The sequence below is a fragment of the Lutra lutra genome, chromosome 3 (genome assembly GCF_902655055.1).
Source record: "Lutra lutra chromosome 3, mLutLut1.2, whole genome shotgun sequence".
NCBI classification, from domain to species: domain Eukaryota; kingdom Metazoa; phylum Chordata; class Mammalia; order Carnivora; family Mustelidae; genus Lutra; species Lutra lutra.
In genome coordinates, this window is record NC_062280.1 from 170,655,146 (window position 1) to 170,673,756 (window position 18,611).

General features: G+C 37.1%; 1 pseudogene; it reads left to right on the plus strand.

Moving 5' to 3' along the window:
* The window catches only part of LOC125094721 (clusterin-like), a 175,747-nt pseudogene that overhangs the window by 103,643 nt on the left and 53,493 nt on the right, over positions 1 to 18,611 (plus strand).

Here is an 18,611-nt window from a genome sequence, read left to right on the forward strand (position 1 = left end):
TGTATGTATACAAAAAATAAAGTTAAATACAATGAAAGATATAATATGACTATAATAATGAAGGTTAGACATATTTTTTTAGAAAGGTATTGTTAAGATAAACTAGTTTAAAAACGTTAAAAGAGGAATGAGGAAAAGTTAAAAAAATTAGAATAAGAAAAAAATAAAATTAAGGCAATTTAATGAACTTTGCAAGACTAAAGAATCATGGGGAGAAAGCCATGAATTCCATGTTTTGCTTTCCCCTCCTCTGGAATTCTGCTGGTCTTGATCAGTGAGCTTGGTCTTGGCCGGATGTTCTTGCTGATCTTCTGGGGGAGGGGCCTGTTGCTGTGATTCTCAAATGTCTTTGCCTGAGTTGGAATTGGGCCACCCTTGCCAGGGGCTGGGCTAAGTAATTTGCTTCAGTTCGCTCTCAGGAGCTTTTGCTTCCTGAGCACTTTCCATAGAGCTCTGGAGGATGGGAATGAAAATGGTGGCCTCCCAATCTCTAGCCCAGAACCGAGAGCTTGGGGCCCCACTCCTCCATGCACCTTCAGAGAAAAGTGGTCAATCCCTTCCTTCTCTCTGGTCTCTGGCTGCGCTCCTAGCTCACCTGGCCTGTGACCGACCATTTATTTCTCTGGCACACAGCCCTGTTTGGAGTCTCCAAACCCAGCAGATTCCTGCTGCAGTGCTCTTCCAGTGGAGGAAGGTGGGTCTCCCCGGATCTGCCACTTGTGGGGTCCCTGCTCAAAGAGTAGTGTCCCAGCAGTGCCACAGATCACAGTTTAAGGTGACCCCAAGCTGAGCGCTCACTCCTTGGCTCCATCTCTGTAGCTGGCCTCCCCACTCTGATACCTATGAGCTCTGCTACACTCAGACACCCCCAATCCTTCTGTGACCCCATGGACCTGAGACCACACTGTCCCTGCGAGAGCTCCACCCCCGCTTAGCCTCTGGTGCGATGTCCCTCAGTGGAGCAGATTTCTAAAAGTTTGGATTTTGTGTTCTGTTGCTCCACCGCTTGCCGGGAGCTGTGCCCTCCCCCCGATGTCTATCTTCCTGTCACTTCAGATTCACTTCTCTGCTCATCCTACCTTTCAGAAAGTGGTTGATTTTCTGTTTCTAGAATTGCTGCTCTTCTTCTCTTTGATCTCCTATAGGGTTTGTAGGTGTGGAATGGTTTGATAACTATCTAGCTGAACTCCTGTGACCTGATGTCATCTCAGTCTGCTACTCCTCCACCATCTTGATCTCCCCCCCTTGCCCATGGCTTATGAAAATTTTTGCCATGATTTCCTTTTCTGTACTCTAGTTTCATCTACAAATGGATGTTATGCTTCTAATCAGCCCTTTTGTCTAGTACCCCATATATATTTTTTAACTTGTCAACCTCTTTTCTGGGAATTCTTTCCAGAACCCTGCTAAAGATAAAAGGATGACTTAGAATCACAAAACTGGTTCTGAGATGGGCCACCTGAGGATCTAAATCAGATTAATTGACAATTTTTCAATTGTCTTTGAGCTGTGTGACATGTTGTTCTGAGGGAGCATTTAAAGAATATGCATAAGAACACATTGAGTATCATAACCATTAAATCCTTAATGTGTAACAGAATTAGCAAAGTAAATATTTAAGGAGTTAGATATAATTTCCTTCTTTTGGTGTGTCATGCAGTAGTTGTTATCCATTGAAAAGAATCTGAGACTTAACTGATTCACAGTGTATATCTACAAACTCTGTTTTTTTATACAGTGGCGTTTAAGTATCAGATGACTATATATTTTTTAAAAGATTTTTTATTACTTGAGTATTTTAATATATAGTAGAGATCCAGAGGTGATAAGATGTAGTAGTCATTGCCTCCTCAAGGATCTAGCAATCCAGTTAATTACAGGAACAGGAAAATAAAATTAATATTGCAAGACAATCTATGTGAAGGGTCCAATGACTGATGGGAGAGTTCAGAGGAATGAGAAATCATTTCAATTGGGAGGAATAAAAAAGAGAGAGAGAGAAAGAACACTTGAGCACAAGCAGTGGAAGGGAGAAGCAGGCTCCCCACTGAGTAGGGAGCCCAAGGTAGGACTCTATCCTAGAACTCTGGCAGATGCTTAACTGACTGAGCCACCCAGATGCCTCTAATGACTGTATCTTTAAACATTACCATGAATACTCATTTTCAAATGAATACTAACTTTTTATATGAATCATATTGGACAAAGAGAACACCTAGATCATACTATTTTAGAAAATATTTTTTTTCTAAAGATGCTTCATATAATTCATCTACTATGTTTACTGAATGTCTACTATTTACAAGACCATACACTATAAGGGATATCAAAAGGAGTACAGGATATGTAAGGGATATACAAATGAGTAATACATGGTCCTGACATTTGTGTGGAGGGATTAAGACAATTACATGTAGACATGGGCCCAGAGCAGGATAGCCAATATAGTCCTTAAAGGACAAGAAAACAATTTTAATAATAATGGTATGATCTTAGTCCTTGGCTAAGATAAAGAATAATTATATACTCAAGATGCAAATTATGCTTGGCTTAATTATCTCTATCAATTTGAAGAAGCAGATGCTCAGATATGCAGACAGATACTAATAACTCAATTCGGAGCATTTAATCTGTATCTTTTTTTGGGTGTGGGAGAGATGTTCACTGATTTCAACTGATGTTACTTTTTTTTTTTTTAATATTTTATTTCTTTACTTGAGAGAGAGAGCATAAACAGGGGAGAAGCAGAGGGAGAGGGAGAAGCAAACTTCCCACTGAGCAGGGAACCTGATGTGGGGCTTGATCTCAGGACCCTGAGATCATGACCTGTGCTGCAGGCAGCCGCTTAACCGACAAGAGTCACCCAGGCACCCCTGATGTTACATTCTTTAAGAACAATATGGCAGACCTTTTCTCAAACTGTATTCTACTATGGATAACCTTTGCCTGTACATTCTTCAGGAGCTAAAAAGACAGCCTAGTCAATGACAAAATCCATATCTTCATGTCAAGCTAATTTAAGGAACATTTTATCACTTAGCTTCACAGTGTGAAGAACATTAATAATTCAGTGGTTTGTATACATTCCCACTCATTCTCCTTGTGGAGATGTTTATGCTGTGTAACAATGGTACAGGGATGAAGGAGTTGGGCAAATCTCTTTGCCACCCCGTTCCCATGCTTTCTTTCCTTCTAGAATATCTGGCTTCAGCAACAGTGGAAGGAACATTCAGTAGAGCTGAAGAAGTGCTAGTATTTGTTAGTACTTTATGCCTTTGCCCACTCCTCATTGGGGATATCCTTCATGCTAACTTTGTCTAGGTTATTAAATACTATAATTTAAAAAAATTTCTTTTCTATAATTTGGTACTAGCAAGAATAAGGCTTAGCATAAAAATCATTTCTCCTTGTTGAAACAAAGATTTTTAAAAATGCAGACTCTGAAGGAAGATTCCAGAGATTTGGTCTCTTGAGAACTACCCATCTGTGAAAAAATTCTATTTCTGTTGGACTCAAGACCTGGCAATGGCAAAATGGACTGCCACTGTGAGCCATTTATTCTGTCTCACTGGACAGAATAAATGGTTTCCTAATTGAAGCTATGTCATGACATAACTGTAAAATGTGGTTGCAATAATTTTCTTTCAGCTTAAAGAAATGACAGAAAGTTGTCTGCTCTTTAAAGAAGCATTTTTTAAACCGGACTGTAAGATAATATTGAAAAAAGGAATACTTTCTGGAAAATTATTTTACACATTAGTTTAAACTACATATTTTGCAATATTCTGAAAGAACTAATTAAAAAGCATTATGTATATGTGTGATTTTGAATAGTATCCCATTTTTTATAAGTAACTCAGAGTTTTTTGAGCATAATTTCCTTTACCATTTCCTGCCCTACAGACAGACATTTTGCTACCTTTCGGATGAGGTCTATAATACAGGAAACTTGACTACAAACATTAAGACATGTGTATACAGGTGATAACTACACACACACACTATGTCGATATTAAAAACATCCATGGGGGCGCCTGCGTGGTTCAGTGGGTTAAAGCCTCTGCCTTCGGCTCAGGTCATGATCCCAGGGTCCTGGGATCAGGCCCCACATCGGGCTCTCTGCTCAGCAGGGAGCCTGCTTCTCCCTCTCTCTCTCTGCCTGCCTCTTTGCCTACTTGTGATCTCTCTCTCTCTGTCAAATAAATAAATAAAATCTTTAAAAAAAATCCATGAATTTAGTATGACTAAATTATAACAAATTATAATAATAAAATATCTGAGAATTTAGTATAATAATTATGAAATTTCAGAAATGATAGGCAAAAGGATTATTTCAAATGATCTTAAACTATTTGGCAATCTTGTTAGATCTCTACATCACACTCTTCACACAAGTAAATTCCAAATAGATTAAAGACCTAGACATTGGAAAAGAAACTCAAGACTAAATGCTAGAAGAAAAGGGATTGAAACAGATTTATAATTGTAACATGAGAAAGAACTTTCTTAGCACAATATAAAACCTAGAAACCAAAGAAAAAAAATCAATGCATTAAAAGCCACAATGAGATATCACCTCACACCAGTCAGAATGGCTAAAATTAACAAGTCAGGAAATGACAGATGCTGGTGAGGATGCGGAGAAAGGGGAACCCTCCTACACTATTGGTGGGAAGGCAAGCTGGTGCAACCACTCTGGAAAACAGCATGGAGGTTCCTCAAAATGTTGAAAATAGAACTACCCTATGACCCAGCAATTGCACTGCTGGGTATTTACCCTAAAGATACAAACTAGTGATCCAAAGGGGCACGTGCACCCGAATGTTTATAGCAGCAATGTCTACAATAGCCAAACTATGGAAAGAACCTAGATGTCCATCAACAGATGAATGGATAAAGAAGAAGTGGTATATATACACAATGGAATACTATGCAGCCATCAAAAGAAATGAAATCTTGCCATTCGCGACGACGTGGATGGAACTAGAGGGTATCATGCTTAGCAAAATAAGTCAATCGGAGAAAGACAACTATCATATGATCTCCCTGATATGAGGGAGAGAAGATGCAACATGGGGGGTTAAGGGGGTAGAAGAAGAGTAAATGAAACAAGATGGGATTGGGAGGGAGACAAACCATAGTGACTCTTAATCTCACAAAACAAACTGAGGGTTGATGGGGGGAGGGGGGTTGGGGGGGTGGGGTTATGGACATTGGGGAGGGTATGTGCTATGGTGAGTGCTGTGAAATGTGTAAACCTGGCGATTCACAGACCTGTACCCCTGGGGATAAAAATATATTATATGTTTATAAAAAATTAAAAAAATAATAAAAAAATTAAATTAAATTAAAAAAATAAATAAAACAACTTGGGGTGCCTGGGTGGCTCAGTTGGTTAAGTGTCCGTCTTCAGCTCAAACTGTAATTCTGGGTGCTGGGATGGAGTTCTGCATTGGGTTCCCTGCTCAGTGGGGAGCCTGCTTCTCCCTCTTCTTTCCCACTGCTCCTCCCCATGCCTGTGCTCTCTCACTCACTCTCTCTCTCAAATAAATAAATAAAATCTTAAAAAGAAATAAAACAACTTTTATTTGAAAAGACAAAAAGTTAAAAGACAAGTGAGCAATTGGTAGAAAAATACATGCAACATACATAAAGGCAAAAGATAATTTCCAGAAAATTTTACTAATATTATGCTAATGAATAGAAAAAGACAATCAGCCAAATAGAAAATTGACAAAGAATACAAACAGGAAATTAATGAAAGAGGGAATATATGTGTCCCTCCTTCATTATCCATTTCAGCAATTATTAAACATGAAAAGTAAACAATAACTAGATATATTATTAGCCCACTTGATGGACAACATTTCAAAAGATTCATAACGTCCATCCTTGGTGAGGAAAACCAGGTACTCTTGGATTGATGGTGGTGAATATGGGTATAGCTTTTTGTAAGGCAAACTGGAATTATCTATCAAAATAAAAATATGCATGACCTCTGACTCAGCAATTTCATGAGAAATTCCACTTGTAGGGATCTCGTCTACAAAAATACTAGCTTAATTATATATATAAATACATATCCAAGAATGCTCACTGCAGTGTTTTTTACTAGCCAAACACTGGGGGGAGAACTGTCAATCAATAGGAATGGTTGAACCAATTAGAGAATATTTATTAAAAAAAATTCATATACCAGTTAAAAAGAGTAGAAGATTCACATGTACTGACTTTGGAAAGTGTTTATTACAAGTAAAGCAAAAAGCACATTGCAAAAGCATTTTCATAGCCTGATTCTATTTTCATCTGGGGAGAAAACCCAACAAGAATATATGTTCCTACAATCATAAAATAAAGCCTGGAAGAATATAAAATGATCTCTTGATGGTGGCTACCAAGGTCCGGGCTGCAGGAGAGAAGGAAAGGAGGAGTTCCGCTTGTCATTTCATATCCATTAAAAAAAAAAGAAAAGTGAAATTATGAGTGTTTTAATTTTCGCTTTTTTATATTGAACATCTTTTCTATTATAGACGTATTGTTTTTGTTTTAAAATAATAGATGTAACCTTGAAAAGCTAATTTCTGAAGCATGGGTTGAAAAGATGAGAGACTGGAGGCAGGAAGCTAGTTTAGGAGGCTTTAACTGACTGTGGGAAGGACAGTGAGGACTTGGCATAGGGTAGGGACAAAGCGATTGAGGAGAGGCCGAGGGAGTCCCTATGAAAGTGGTGACAACTAATATGAGGCTCTATTCCCAAATCCCATGCACAGCACTTTCCCAGTCTTCCCAAAGGCACCATGATGCCATCACACAGGTCCCAGCAGATAACAAAACCCACGTTGTCCAGTACCTATGCAGGCAACTATTTCAGTTTTGATTCCGCACTTAACGTACTTCCACATGAGACCAGATGAAAGCAACAGTCACCTTTGCCAACAGTCCCTTGGGCTATTCTCTGTAGCTCTGCAGCCTAAAGGTTATAGCACCATGACATCAACCTCCTTGGGGATGGGCAAGCAGCTCTCAGGCTGTCTCCATGAAAGATTGCTTTCCTTCCCCTACGGTGTTGAACCAGACCGTTGCATGTAGTCTGCTTAGACTCTACTAAAATATTTTGCTTCCTGTTTACCAAGTCATGCTCAGAAACATGAGACTTGAGTCACCCGCAGTCTGCTCTAAATGCAGCATTGTCAGTGCCCTGAACTGTCATTGGATCATCGCACATCTCACCTTTGAGCTCCTTCATGCCTACAGAGCACACCCTCCGACATGCACAACTCGGTGCTCAACAGAGAGTAAGCAATTTCACACGATGGAAACGAATTCACACGGGGCACCTCTCTGAAGGGCCTGCTCACTTTTTGCTTGTTTACTCAGAAACAGATGTTTAAACATCTGTTTGAATATTGTGAAATCTTTTCACAAATTGGACATTTAGTTCCTGTAACATAACTGGGAAAGATCACGTTTACCAAACTAGAGGCAAATTGTATGATGGAAAGTGGAATTTGGTAGAATAACCTGTATAGCATTTCAATGAGAACAAGTGTAATGTTCAAAAACGCTTTCGTGTGTTTAATTGGAAATATCTTTGGTTGTTTTGAGCTTTAAGTCTCACTAGCATATTATTACCTTGCATCTTTTTTCATTTTATGGATAGACTATATAAAATTGCTACACATAGAAATTTTATGGAAAACAATTTTGAATAAAATTTAGAATGTATCTGAGAGGTGAACTGGTATGGTAGAGGAGATACATGGAAAACGTACCTTTCTCTTCTAAAAGATTATAAACTTTTTTGATTTTAAAATTATTGCCTGTTCTCATAACATCTCTAAGGAGCTACATGTTGGACTAAAAATAGTCCTGCTGTTTTCCTTCTGTAGTGCAATAGAAGAACATGAGGCTTATACAATTAAGATAATCTGGTTACCTCACAGACCTAATGTTTTATTTTGAATTTGAGTGATTTCTGTCTGATGTCACATAGAAGAAAATATAATTTTGCTTGTCTTTTAGCAGCAGATAATTTGTAGATTTTGTTACTCAATGGCTTGTCTTTAGAAGGAATTTTGAAATTGCACCTTGAGACCCCCACCATTTTGCATATGAGATAATTGATACGATTTACTGGTAGCTTTTTCAAGCAAAAGCATGTGACTGGTTGGAAGTGGAAAATTCAATCAGATTGTTGTTTGTCCTCCCTGATCTCAATCACTGGTTTTAACAGCAGTGTCTAGTTGCTTAGACATCATGTAGGGTAGGTTGGAAATGAAGAAATTACTTCTAATTAAATCTTTCACTTACCTTGTTAGGCTCAATTTTCTCCAGTTACTACACGCACTCGCATACACTAAAATAATATAATAGAGGCATTTTAACCCATTTTAGAGAAAAATAAAAAGCAATCATAGAGTATTACTAGACTTCCTCTTTTTTATTTAAGTAATGTGTTATGTTGAGAGTGATGCTTAACTCTTACCTTTTGAGGTGACCTCCACAATGACAATGTTTTAGTGCTCCTCTATGTAGGTATCTTGTGATCATGGGTCCTACGTCAGCTCTTCAGCACTTACCGAGGATAATCAGTAGTTTCAGTTAATTTAGAAGCCTATTTATCTGCCCTTGGTTAGAAACATAGACTAGCCATATTCAAGTTGCCTACCAAAATTTTAACCTTGGACCCTCTGCTGCTCAATAATTTTCAAAAATTTTGTTTAGATGAACAAAATTAGTAAATGTGAATATCTAATATTTAAAACCCAGTGGAAAGAAATAATATTCCCATATATGTGAGTATCTAATATTCATGGGTATGTGACTACCTGTAGGAGATACCATTTATCTCTCTTCTTTGATACTGTAAACCTCACCACTGGGGCAAGCCAGGCCATTAGAGAGCTATACCACGCAGTTTTGGCTACTTCAGCTACCCTTTGAGACCTCATGTTCTGTGATGCTACAAAACTTGGTGTTTTGGCAGCTTAGAATTCTGCCTATATCCAGTAGTTTGTCTGAAGCAGATTCTAAGGAACTGTGTTTGGGACCGACTGCCTGTGTTCTTTTGCTCTTATGTTCTCTACTGTCTTTTGTAACTGGCATGCCAGGTCTAATGAATGACACCTGCCCATTAGTAACCTTGCAAGATTTGTCCCTGAGGTCAGTGTTGAGGTGATGCATAACAAGTCAGAAAAAATAAATAAATAAAGGAATCAGGAAGGACATTTTGAGCTTAGTAGAGAATGTGGTTTTTCCTGAAAAACTGCATACTTCCTAATATGCCTTAAGGGAAATTACGTATCTGATTTGGAGATGGGGCAAAAAAACAAACCAAACAAACAACAACAACAACAAAAAAAAACAAGCAAATATTGGTGGTCCAAGCAGCTCGAATTGTGTCTTTGATAAAAATAATCTGGTAATTGCTTAAATTTTCTTTTTGTTTTATCTATTAAGTTATTGTCTTCTGCTCTGTTCTGCGGTCAGGGAGCTTTTTGTTTTTGAAAGCTTTTTAGTAGCATCCATGACCAAATTAGTTTTGTTTTAGACAAATTTTTTTTTTTTTTTTAGTGAAACAAGAGGTCTTCCCCTTCCCTAATCCCCAGTAACTTGGTTAATTAACTATGAAATCTAATGAAAATCATTCACAGTTGATAGCAGAAAATTATAGATATTCTACTCATTTACTGACTTTTTATACTCAAGAGGACTAAAACATGTTGTTTCCAGTTACGCCTGCCAAAGGGAAATGGTGATTTTTTGCTTTGTCTGAACAGAGTGGTTCCTTCAGCTCCTTTTCTAAACCCTTCTGTGAGAACAAGCTGGTTCTTCTAGGAATAAAGATCTGCCTACAGCCGTTTGCACTCATCTGTTCTTCTCTACATACCTGCTTGGTCTTTTCCACACACAACCAGTTGGGTGCTAGCAGTCAGGCCAGGCAGCCTTAGTCAGGTAAGGAAGTGTTTATTATTAAATATATTAATTAATTAATTAAATGTATAATTATAAGAAAACCATTACAAAAAATGTTTTCCAATGTTTGTTTGTCATAATTAAGTTATTTATCTGCCCTTGCTAATAGGCCACAGTCTTCTGTGGGCTCTGTACTCTGAATGCTCCTTTATAAATGCCTTTTCTTGGTCTTTGTTACACATTGTCAGAGTAACTTGTGTGCTATTTGCACCATAGATGTAAGATCACACCCCTATGTAGTTCTGGAATACTTTTGTCAACTAACAAGTCAACTAACAACATTCCTCCATTTTTGCTTTCTTGCCTCACTTACATTTCAACAACTCATAGTAGGAAAGACACCTGAATTCACAGAGTACCTACACATAATTTGTAGCAGATTGGGCTGGGATGGAAGGGAAATGCTTTCCTTTTTAATTGAATTTCCATTTTCTGATCTCTTAACATACCTCTTTTGGATGCTTCATCTCTCGGTTCTATGGGAGCAATATATGAACGTTAATATTGAATTCTAGCATTTTCTTTTTTGAAAATTATTTTTATTAACATATAATGTATTATTTGCCCTAGGGGTACAGGTCTATGAATCATCAGGCTTACACATTTCACAGCACTTACCATAGCACATACCGTATTCAATAACCCAGCCACCCTATCCCTTCCCTCCCCACACCCCAGCAACCCTCAGCTTGTTTTGTGAGATTAAGAGTCTTTTATGGTTTATCTCCATCCCGATCCCATCTTGTTTCATTTTTTCCTTCCCTACTCCCCACAACCCCCTGCCCTGCCTCTCAAATTCCTCATATCAGAGAGATCATATGATAATTGTCTTTCTCTGTCTATTTTGCTCAGCATAATACCCTCTAGTTCCATCCATGTCATTTCTAGCATTTTATTTTTACTAAAAATTGTAAAGCTTATGTGAAATTCACTATGATGGAGTTTTACTGTGTGGTTGATGTAGAGGCTTTTAGGAAGCAGGCTTGAGCAATGGAAATCTTAATAAGGTAAAAAGACCCACAGTGACCACTGGGCTGACTGCAAACAGGTCCATTAGGTGACCCACCTCAAAATATCCATAAGCCCTAGCTGATCAGTGGGCTACTTACAACCAGGCACAGGTATCAAAAAAGGAAATTTCCCCATGTTCCTCACTTTCTCCTTTAACTGTATATGATTTGCCTGTGGTTACACAGATTATGGTAAAGAGTTGAAATTGGGAAAAGCACTTCTATTAGCTATTCTATCCAATGATATAGAATATTGAATTTGTCTGTTTACTCATATAAATGTAGTGACTATTTTTAAAAAAGAAGTTCTGGTGACTTTCAGTGTAAATGTTACAGTTTAAGGGTTTCAGAATTATTCAGATGACTTTGTAAGTTGTGAATATTTTTAAGGCATGACAAAAATATGTGTGAGCGTGTGTGTGTGTGTGTGTGTGTGTGTGTGTATGAAACACAGCATAATTTTTAATAGGTTTAACATTCTCTGAGTCATAAATATATAAGATTAGCTTCTTGAAGCTTGCTTCAAGGTTGCATGCTCATTAGTTTGCTGGGGCTGCCATAACAAAATACCATAGACTGGGGAGCTTAAACAACAGAAATTTATTTTTCTCACAATTCTGGAGGCTGCACGTCTGAGTTCAAAGTGTTGACAAAGTTGGTTTCTTCTGAGGCCTATCATCTTGGCTTGCAGATGGCTACCATCTCCATGTGTCTTCCCATAACTTTCCCTGTGTGCATGTCTATGATCTAATCTCCTCCACTTCTTTGTTTTTTTTTTAATTAAAAAAATTCTAGTATAGTTAATGTAATGATTGAACAGTTCTATGCATTACTCAGTGCTCATCATGATAAATCTATTCTTAATCCTCTTCACTCATTTCACCCATCCCCCCACCCACCACCACCTGGTAACCATCAGTTTGTTCTATAGAGTTAAGAGGCTGGGTTCTTTGTTTTTCTTTTTGTTTTTTGTTTGTTTGCCTCTTTTGTCTTTGTTCATTTGTTTTGTTTCTTACCACATATAAGTGAAATCATATGGTATTTATATTTCTTGACTGACTTATTTTGCTTAGTATTATACCCTCTAGATCCATCTATGTTGTTGCAAATGGCAAAGATTTCATTCTTTTTTATGGGTGAGTAATATTCCATATTATTTATATCTATATATATATATATGTATCACACATCTATTATCTATCTATATCTATCTATAGATATCACACATCACACACCTTCTTCATCCATTCTTCTGTCAGTAGGCACTTGGGCTGCTTCTATATCTTGGCTTTTGTAAATAATACTGTGATAAACATAGGGGTGCATATATCCTTTCAAATTAGTGTTTTTGTTTGAGTAAATACCCAGTAATGGGATTACTGGATTATATGATAATTTTGTTTTTCATTATTTGAGGACCTCCATACTGTTTTTACAGTACTGCTCCAGTTTACCTTCCCACCAACAATGTACAAATGTTCGCTTTTCTCCATATTTTTGCCGACACTTGTTGTTTCTTGTATTTTTTTATTTTAGCCATTCTGACAGTTGTGAAGTGATAGCACATTGTGGTTTTGATTTTTATTTCCCTGATGATTAATACGCTGAACATCCTTTGCTGTATAGGTCAGCTATCTGAAAGTTTTCTGCTCATTTTTTATTGGATTTGTGTGTGTGTGTGTGTGTGTGTGTGTGTGTGTTGAGCTCAGTTCTTCATATACTTTGGATACTAACCCTTTATCAGATATATCATTTGCAAATATCTTCTCCCATTCAGTAGGTTGTCATTTAGTTTTGTTGATTGTTTCCTTTGCTGTGCAGAAGTTTTTTTTTATTTTGATGTAGTCTCAATAGTTTATTTTTGCTTTCATTCCCCCTGCCTTAGGAGACATATCTAGAAAATGTTGTTATGGCCAATGTCAGAGAAAGAGTCTTTAATCCTTTTGAGTTTATTGTGTCTGGTGTAAGAAAGTGGTCCACTTTCATTCTTCTGAATGTAGCTGTCCAGTTTTCCAAACACCATTTGTTGAAGAGACTGTCTTTTTTTCCATTACATATTCTTGCTTGCTTTGCCAAAGATTAATTGATCATATAATTGTGGGCTTATTTCTGGTCTTTATATTGTGTTCCCTTTTTCTGTGTGTCTATTTTTGTGCCAGTATCATAATGTTGATTACTATAGCTTTGTAGTATAGCTTGATACCTGGGATTTTGATACCTCCAGTTTCATTCTTCTTTTTCAAGATTGGTTTGGCTATCCAGGGTCTTTTGTGGTTCCATCTAAATTTTAGTGCTACTTGGTCTAGTTCTGTGAAAAATGCTGTTGGTAATTTGATTGGGATTGCATAAGTGTGTAGATTGCTTTGGGAAGTATGGACATTTTAATAATATTAGTTGGAAGCTTTCCTTCCTCTTCCATTTTTTTAATAGTTTGAGAAGAATAAGTATCAACTTTTCTTTAAATATTTGATGGAATTCACTTGTGAAGCTGCCTGGACCTGGACTTTGATTTTTGGAAGTTTTTTGATTACTGATTCAATTTCATTGCTGGTAATTGGTCTGTTCAAATTTTCTGTTTCTTAATATTCAGTTTTGGGAGATTATATGTTTCTAGAAAATTACCAGTTTCTTCTAGGTTGTCCAGTTTGTTGGCATATAATTTTTCATAATGTTCTCTTATAATTCTTTGTACTTCTGTGGTGTCAGTTATTATTTCTCTTCTTTCATTTCTGATTTTATTTGAGTTGTTTCTGTGGGTTTTGTTTTGTTTTGTTGTTGTTGGTTGGTTGGTTGGTTTTAGTTAGTCTGGCTAAAAGTTTGTCATTTTATTGATCTTTTCAAATAACCAGTTCCTGGTTTCATTGATCTATTCTATTGTATTTTTAGTTTCTATTACATTTATTTCTGTTCTAATCTTTATTATTTCCTTCCGTTTGCTCATTTTCAGTTTTCTTTGTTTTTTTTTCTAGTTTCTTTAGGTGTAAAGTTAGTTGTTTACTTGAGATTTTTCTTGCTTCTTGAGATAGGCCTGTATTACTATAAACTTCTACCTGGAATAGATTTGCTGCATCCCAAAGATTTTGGACTATTGTGTTTTCATTTTCATTTGTCTCCATGCATTTTTTAATTTCCTCTTTGGTTTCTTAGTTGACTTATTCATTGTTTAGTAGCATGTTATTCAACCTCCACGTATTTGTGTTCTTTCCAGATTTTTTCTTGTGGTTGGTATTTAGTTTCATAGTGTTATAGTAAGAAAAAATGCACAGTATGATTTTGATCTTCTTAAATTTGTTGAAGCTTGTTTTGTGACCTATGTGTGAGCTCTTCTGGAGAATGATCCATGTGCTCTTGAAAATAAAGTGTACTTTGCTGTTTTAGGACGGGATGTTCTGAATATATCTGCTAGCTCCATCTAGTCAAACGCATCATCCAAAGCCACTATTTCCTTATGGATTTTTGGTTTGGATGATCTATTCATTGATACAAGTGCTAAAATCCCCTACTATTTTTTTAACTAGTGTTAGTTACTTCTTTTATGTTTGTTATTACCTGCTTTGTGTATTGGGTGCTCCTATGTTGGATGCATACATAGTTATTATATCTTCTTGTTAATTTTTTTTCCTTTATAATTGCGTATTGTCCTTCTTTGTCTCTCGTTATAGCCTCTGTTTTACAGTCTATTTTGTCCAAAATAAATATTCTACTCTTGCTTTCTTTTCACTACCTTTTGCATGATAAATAGTTTTCCATTCCTTCACTTTTAAGTTGCATGTGTCTTTAGGTCTGAAATTAGTCTCTTGTAGGCAGTAGATAGATGGATCTTGCTTTTTTGTCTATTCTATCACCCTATGTTTTTGATTGGAGCATTTAGTCCATTTACATTCAAAGTAAATATTGTTAGGTTTATACTTATTGCCATCTTGTTACATGTTTTGTATTTGTTTTTGTAGTTCTTTTCTGTACCTTTCTATTGCTTTCTTCTTTCATTGTTTGCTGGCTTTCTTTAATGCTTCTACTTGGATTTCTTTCTCTTTATTTTTTGCATATTTATTTTTAGTTTTTGATTTGTGCTTGTATTGGTTTTAATATAACATTAATATAGCAGTTGATATTAAGTTGATGGTCACTTAAATTTGAACCCATTCCCAAAGCACTAAACTTTTACGCTTTTCTCTTTCTCATTTTCTGGGTATATGGCATCATAGTTTACATCCTTTTATTTTGGAAATCCATTGACTGATTTTTATAGGTATACTTATTTACTACTTTTGTGCTTCCTACTCTTCTTACTGCTGCTTATGGTCTTTCTTTCCCTCACAGAGTCCCCTTTAACATTTCTTGTAAAGCTGGTTTATTGGTGATGAATTCCTCTCACTTTTGTTTGTCTTGGAAACTGTTTATCTTTCCTTCTATTCTGAATGATAGCCTTGCTGGATAGAATAGTCTTGTTTGCACATTTTTCTCCTAGCACTTTGAATATATCATGCCACTTTATTCTAGCCTGCTAAGTTTCTGCTGAAAAATCAGCTGATAGCCTAATGGTGTTTACCTTGTATGTAACTATTTTCTTTTCCCTTGCTGCATTTAAAATTCCCTCTTCATCAGTATTTTTTGCTATTTTAATTACTACGTGTTTTGGTGTAGACCTCCTTGGGTTGATTTTGTCAGTGACTCTCTGTGCCTCTTGGACTTAGATTTCTATTTTCTTCCTCAGAGTTGGGAAGTTTTCTGCTATTATTTCTTCACTCTTCTCTTCTATTCTCTTCTTCTATTATCTTCTTCACTCTTCTCCTTCCAGGTTCCCCACAATGTGAACGTTAGTACACTTGATGGTATTCTTTTGCTTTTTTTTCCTCCTTGTGATTTTATTTTGTTAATTTTATTTTTTATAAACATATAATATATTTTTATCCCCAGGGGTACAGGTCTGTGAATCACCAGGTTTACACACTTCACAGCACTCACCATAGCACATACCCTCCCCAGTGTCCATAAACCCACCCCCCTCCCAACCCCCCTCCCCACATCAACCCTCAGTTTGTTTTGTGAGATTAAGAGTCACTTATGGTTTGTCTCCCTCCAATCCCATCTTGTTTCATTTATTCTTCTCCTACCCCCTTAACTCCCCATGTTGCATCTCCACTTCCTCATATCAGGAAGATCATATGATAGTTGTCTTTCTCCGATTGACTTATTTCGCTAAGCATGATACCCTCTAGTTCCATCCACGTCGTCGCAAATGGCAAGATTTCATTTCTTTTGAAGGATGCATAGTATTCCATTGTGTATATATACCACATCTTCTTTATCCATTCGTCTGTTGATGGACATCTAGGTTCTTTCCATAGTTTGACTATTGTAGACATTGCTGCTATAAACATTCGGGTGCACGTGCCCCTTCGGATCACTACGTTTGTATCTTTAGGGTAAATACCCAGCAGTGCAATTGCTGGGTCATAGGGTAGTTCTATTTTCAACATTTTGAGGAACCTCCATGCTGTTTTCCAGAGTGGTTGCACCAGTTTGCCTTCCCACCAACAGTGTAGGAGGGTTCCCCTTTCTCCGCATCCTCGCCAGCATCTGTCATTTCCTGACTTGTTCATTTTAGCCATTCTGACTGGTGTGAGGTGATATCTCATTGTGGTTTTGATTTGTATTTCCCTGATGCCGAGTGATGTGGAGCACTTTTTCATGTGTCTGTTGGCCATCTGGATGTCTTCTTTGCAGAAATGTCTGTTCATGTCCTCTGCCCATTTCTTGATTGGATTATTTGTTCTTTGGGTGTTGAGTTTGCTAAATTCTTTATAGATTTTGGACACTAGCCCTTTATCTGATATGTCATTTGCAAATATCTTCTCCCATTCTGTCAGTTGTCTTTTGGTTTTGTTAACTGTTTCCTTTGCTGTGCAAAAGCTTTTGATCTTGATAAAATCCCAATAGTTCATTTTTGCCCTTGCTTCCCTTGCTTTTGGCGATGTTCCTAGGAAGATGTTGCTGCGGCTGAGGTCGAAGAGGTTGTTGCCTGTGTTCTCCTCAAGGATTTTGATGGATTCCTTTCTCACATTGAGATCCTTCATCCATTTTGAGTCTATTTTCGTGTGTGGTGTAAGGAAATGATCCAATTTCATTTTTGTGCATGTGGCTGTCCAATTTTCCCAACACCATTTATTGAAGAGGCTGTCTTTTTTCCATTGGACATTCTTTCCTGCTTTGTCGAAAATTAGTTGACCATAGAGTTGAGGGTCCATTTCTGGGCTCTCTATTCTGTTCCATTGATCTATGTGTCTGTTTTTGTGCCAGTACCATGCTGTCTTGATGATGACAGCTTTGTAATAGAGCTTGAAGTCCGGAACTGTGATGCCACCAACTTTGGCTTTCTTTTTCAATATTCCTTTGGCTATTCGAGGTCTTTTCTGGTTCCATATAAATTTTAGGATTATTTGTTCCATTTCTTTGAAAAAAATGGATGGTACTTTGATAGGAATTGCATTAAATGTGTAGATTGTTTTAGGTAGCATAGACATTTTCACAATATTTATTCTTCCAATCTAGGAGCATGGAACATTTTTCCATTTCTTTGTGTCTTCCTCAATTTCATTCATGAGTACTTTATAGTTTTCTGAGTATAGATTCTTAGTCGCTTTGGTTAGGTTTATTCCTAGGTATCTTATAGTTTGGGGTGCAATTGTAAATGGGATTGACTCCTTAATTTCTCTTTCTTCTGTCTTGTTGTTGGTGTAGAGAAATGCAACTGATTTCTGTGCATTGATTTTATATCCTGACACTTTACTGAATTCCTGTACAAGTTCTAGCAGTTTTGGAGTGGAGTCTTTTGGGTTTTCCACATATAGTATTATATCATCTGCAAAGAGTGATAGTTTGACTTCTTCTTTGCCGATTTGGATGCCTTTAATTTCCTTTTGTTGTCTGATTGCTGAGGCTAGGACTTCTAGTACTATGTTGAATAGCAGTGGTGATAACGGACATCCCTGCCGTGTTCCTGACCTTAGCGGAAAAGCTTTCAGTTTTTCTCCATTGAGAATGATATTTGCGGTGGGTTTTTCATAGATGGCTTTGATAATATTGAGGTATGTGCCCTCTATCCCTACACTTTGAAGAGTTTTGATCAGGAAGGGATGCTGTACTTTGTCAAATGCTTTTTCAGCATCTATGGAGAGTATCGTATGGTTCTTGTTCTTTCTTTTATTAATGTGTTGTATCACATGGATTGATTTGCGGATGTTGAACCAGCCTTGCAGCCCTGGAATAAATCCCACTTGGTCGTGGTGAATAATCCTTTTAATGTACTGTTGAATCCTATTAGCTAGTATTTTGGCGAGAATTTTTGCATCTGTGTTCATCAAGGATATTGGTCTGTAGTTCTCTTTTTTGATGGGATCCTTGTCTGGTTTTGGGATCAAGGTGATGCTGGCCTCATAAAATGAGTTTGGAAGTTTCCCTTCCATTTCTATTTTTTGGAACAGTTTCAGGAGAATAGGAATTAGTTCTTCTTTAAATGTTTGGTAGAATTCCCCCGGGAAGCCATCTGGCCCTGGGCTTTTGTTTGCTTGGAGATTTTTGATGACTGTTTCAATCTCCTTACTGCTTATGGGTCTGTTGAGGCTT